The 5,025-nt window shown below is 47.2% G+C and overlaps 1 long non-coding RNA gene across 2 annotated transcripts; it reads left to right on the plus strand.

The window, feature by feature from the left end:
* Positions 1–300: 300 nt before the first annotated feature.
* LOC122010494 lies at positions 301–2,676 on the plus strand. Of its 2 annotated transcripts, none has more exons than XR_006119904.1 (4): positions 301–868; positions 963–1,073; positions 1,313–1,382; positions 2,429–2,676. It is a non-coding gene; the product is annotated as an uncharacterized LOC122010494 (long non-coding RNA). The 2 variants fall into 2 exon arrangements; XR_006119905.1 differs by having other exon boundaries at positions 970–1,073.
* The last annotated feature ends 2,349 nt before the right edge of the window (positions 2,677–5,025 follow it).

Consider the following 5,025-nt stretch of genomic DNA (forward strand, 5'->3'; position numbering starts at 1 on the left):
TAGGCGTTCAGACTAGTTTGGACGCTCGGATCACTGTTGACGTGGACCCTAAAGTGATCTGCAGCAACGAATGTAAAATACTGAAAAATGATGAATAATAAGGGAATTTTCCAGAATTTTTAGAAAACTTTCGAGAATTTTTCGGATCTCGTATGGACGAGTTAACGGGGATAAAAATGGGGCCCGGGAAAGCCTGTTTAGGCTACCCATTTAAGCGAGAAAATGTTTATTTTCTTAATTTCTTTTTCTTTTCTTTTATTTTATTTTCTTTAATTTCCTTCTTCCCTTTCCTCCCCCTCGCGTCTCTCTTCTTTCCCCCACCGAAACCACCTCATGCCCTAACTGCTCTCTCCCAACAAGCGTGCTACCAAAACCGCCGCTCCCCCGACGCATCCCATCTTATCCTCTCCTCTTCCGAGCTTTTCCCCTCCCTCGTGCCCTAATCTCTGCTCTACTGCCGTACACCTACCTTTCCTCTTCCACTCCGCCAAGCAACGGCGTTGATCGTCGGCACATGAGCACCCTTCGTTTTTTCTCTCGTCTTTGCCCGACGGCGTAGCTGAGCGCCGGCCACCAGGTCTGGTACCAGTCGCTTGTGCCCTAGCTAACCACCGACGCTCGTCGCCCCTCGCTGTGGAGGTCCCAATGGCGCCGCCGACCTCCCCTGTGCCCTAGCGCTACTGTTTCCCTATGCCCTAGCGACGACAGCCGGCCGTTAGCGCCCCTTTCCGGCGCCTCCTTCCTTCCGAGCAATGCAGATTTGACCTAGGGCTCAAGTTCACCTGCATATCTCTCCTCTTTGCCCGATTCAGTCACATAAGTCCTCTGTGATAGTGCTGATTTAGGGTTTCCGGTGGCCGGATTGGAGGTAGGTTTTCCTCCTATATTTGGATTTAGGTAAGGCATGCCACATATCCGATTAGAGAAGACCTAATTTCTGTTCTTTATGTTAAATTGTTGAGATTTAAGGCTTGGTCAGTGATTACAGCTCCGATCATCTTTGTGCGTGGGTGATCCACAACTCTGGGCATAAACTTACTTTGGATCAAGAAACGGCAGTGAGGTGAATTAAGGTAAGGTGTAGAGGAAGTCATTCCTTTTGTTACAGCATACACATAATTGGAGCTAGGAAAAGATAAGAAATGAATAGTACAGAAATTTAGTTAAGTTTAAGTTGGTTATATATATGGATTAGGTTTGGAATTTATCTATCGGTATGATTAGAGTTTTACCCTAATTTAGGGTTAGAGGTTTTATTTATCTATTTATAAGAATTGTAGCTAAATAAAATATATCTATATATTTGATACAGGACTTTGACGCGAGACGAGTATCTCGACGTCGGATTTGGACCGGATACGATCCTTTCTTATTGGAGGCAGGTACTTTTGACTTTATGTCATTTAATATGCATAGTAATGTTTTTAACAAATAGCAATGATTGTGTTTCTCATTTGCTTCGGTTGATCACTACCCGATCTGTTACATGCTTGTTTGTTTACTTTTATGCACATCATGTTAGTATTTACCTGATTATACATACTTATAGAGGTAGTGACACAACCATGTTATTTATTATGTTCAAGAACTAGGGTTTTTGATAACTTATCTAATCTGTGTACCTTTAATTTGGTTCATTTTCCTATGGTACACATTTTATATATGTATGGATATTGCTATGCTATTCAGGATTTTTGCCATGCTTAGTGTCATGCACCATTCGCATGATTGCATGCTGTGCGATAGTCTGTTCCATTATTGTTGAGCACATCGGCAGTTTCATCTCTATCGGTGCTCCGTTGGTCCGCTCATGGGTAGTGTGACGCAGCGTGGTAGCACGTCAGTTTGGCTCTGTCGGTGCTCCGTTGGTCCGCTCATGGGTAGTGTGACGCAGCGTGGTAGCACGTCAGGAATCCCTCCCCGTCATTGTGTACCGGGAGATGAGAGCATTGAGCTCCCCCATTTATGATTTGAGGTAGGAGGATAGGTGTACTCCGCCAGCATCCCGTCCACTCGGTCACTCATCAGGAGCAGTGATGGCAGAGTGCACGGTTGTCACAGCTCTACCCACTCGGTCTCACCATTGTGTGGGAGATGACTGACTGGCGTCAGAGTGACCATGACATTTGCATCATATGCATGATGCATTTATTGTTTGTGTTTGCTGCATTTATTTGCTGCATTTATATGAATGCATATGATTGACATGCATACAGGATTTTGATACTTCTCGGTCTGACGACCCTGTTATACTTATACTCTGGTTCTGGTTAGTACAGTTTTCTCCTGCTTGGTTCTGTTGCATTTATCCTTCTTGTATCAGGAGACTGTACGCATGATTTGTGCTGGTTGTTATTTTCTTTATTATGCATATTAGTTGTTACCCACTGAGTGTTGGACTCACACCCTCCTCCGTTGCTATTTTCAGGTTGATGCTGTCCGGAGAGTTCCAGTCGCTAGTCCCCTGAAGACCCAGAGTTATTTGATCTTTTTGTTATGTCTCTTATTGCACTATTTGGACTTGTATTAGTTTACCTTATGGATACTGTCGATGAGCTTATTTGGATTTGTTTTACTACACGCCTGCCTAGACGGCAGAAGACGTAAGTTGATTTTATCGTCAGATTTGAGCTTTATGAGTGTAATGGAGTAGGACATCAGTTTTGTGCTTTATGAGTGTAGTTGAGTAGGGTTATTTTTGAGTCTTCTTATCATTGCTTCTTAGTTGTTCACTATTAAACTGCGTGGGTGTTGGATGTGTGATTGTTGCTTATTTATTATTCCGGCCATGTTGGCCGATGTATGTGTGGCCCTGGGGGCGATGTAGAAAGTTTCAGATTGTCCGTCGTACAGGGGAGATGCTGCCGAAATTTCTTCGGACAGGGACTCCTCCGGGGCGTGATAATTTATTTGGTATCAGAGCCAAGTTATGATACCTGCTTTTGGTGTTCTGGATATTTGGGTTAGCCCAAGTTTGCGAGTTAAACTGGGTATTTATTTCAGATTAGCACGGATTTCCATTATGTTTATGTTTCGGACTTCCGTTTCGGATTTATATAGATTTTCGATGATTTTCTTGTACAGAATTTCGAGGAAAAAGGGGACTGGACAGCGACGGAACATCTCCAGACAACAAATAGATATGATGTTTATTTTATGATTGTTATACTTGTAGTAATGTCTGTTATATAACTTAACAAATATGAGGAGATCTACACGTATTGCTGCGAGACGTGGTGCTGGACGGCCACGTACGAGTGCCTTGGGATCTTTGGACTTGCCAGAGATGCCTACTAGTGTTGAGCCTATCAGTCAGGGACAGACTCAGGATATTGTGGGTGTGTCGTGCTCTCAGATCCCGATGGCTCCTTTAGATATACCTACCTCGGCTGTACCGACTGTACCCACTCCTACCGTATTTACGGTACCACCAGGGGTACTACCAGCATACCCCGCACCTGCTCCGGCCCAGCCTATGACGTACTCGGCACCACCGTCACCTGGACCTACTGTGTACCCGACACCAGTGGCACCTGTGCCCCCAATACCTACTGTATACCCAGCAGCACCTGCACCAGCGGTACCGGTTGCTCCACATCCGGTACCACTACCTACCGTACATCCAGTCGCGACCACCTATGCTGACCCTGCAGTGCCACCGGCGGCATATGCTCTAGTTTATACAGCAGCACCGGGAGTACCTCCCCCGGTCTATCCAGCGGTACCACCTGTAGCATCAGCTCTAGTGTTTCCGCCAGTTCCTGCAGCCGTTTCGACACACCTCACTGATATTGTCGCGGCACGAGCCAGGATTCCAGCATTGGCAGAGTCGATGAAGAGTCGATTTACACTCTTCCGAGGAGACCTTGATCCGAGTGTGGTCCTGTCGTGGATAGAGACTCTGGAGCGAACCTTCTTCTATATGGCTTGCTCCGAGTGGGAGAAAGTAGAGCTGGCTGCTTTTCACTTACGGGACGAGGCTGACACTTGGTGGGTTACTCAGCGTTCCATCATCGACGAGTAGAACATCACTTGGGCCAGATTCAGAGAGGCTTTTGAGAGCCGCTTCTTTCCACGAGCTTATTAGATGGCTCGCCGGCAGGATTTCCTGAGTCTGCGATAGAACAATCGGTCAGTGACAGAGTATAATGCAGAGTTTGACAGATTGGCCAGATTTTGTCCAGAGCTAGTTGCTGAGGACAGTTCACGTATACAGCAGTTCATTCAGGGGCTGGATGGACATTTGCAAGTAAGGCTTGCCAGTCTTGGTTGCGCATCTTATTTGGAAACTTTGGACAGAGCCCTCATGATTGAGTCAGCTCAGCAGAGAGCGTTTCCTGACAGAAAAAGGAAACAGCCGGGTCAGACATCTGGACAGATCTAGCAGTCACAGGCTACACAGCAGCAGAGCGGGCGCATTCGGCCAGATCAGGGTACTTCTGGGGTATTACGTAGGTCTCAGAAGTCAGGGCAGTCTTCTTCAGGACGTTTTCGGTCTCCACAGCAGAACCGGAAACAACCCGCCAACGACATTCGCTGTTTCAGATGTGGGTCCAGAGATCACATCACCACCGCCTGCTCTCTGGAACAGTCAGTTTGCTTTTATTACAAACTGCCTGGGCACCAGAGTCGAGATTGCCAGCTGAAGGCTCAGCATACTGCTCCTGGAATTACTGCTCAGGGAGGGCAGCACAGTCAGTCAGGGGCTCGACGAGGAGGGCGGAGATTTCCACCCTCACACCACCAGCAGGGAACAACTTCCCCTTCAGCAGCTGCATTTGGCATGCTCAGACAGGAGTACCCCAGTACTCCCATAGTACCCCAGAGCTCCATTTCGGGACCTCATTATCTGACCCAGGGGCAGTATCAGCTGCAGCCCCAGCCTCAGGCTCAGTATCAGCTGCAGCCCCAGCCTCAGGCTCAGTATCAGACGCAGTCCCAGCCATCAATAATACAGTATCAGTCGCCGCCCTCTCAGACTTCTCTGGCACAGTATCCAACACCACCTCAGTGGCAGGCTCTTGC

Source organism: Zingiber officinale, chromosome 1A (assembly GCF_018446385.1).
Source record: "Zingiber officinale cultivar Zhangliang chromosome 1A, Zo_v1.1, whole genome shotgun sequence".
NCBI lineage: Eukaryota > Viridiplantae > Streptophyta > Magnoliopsida > Zingiberales > Zingiberaceae > Zingiber > Zingiber officinale.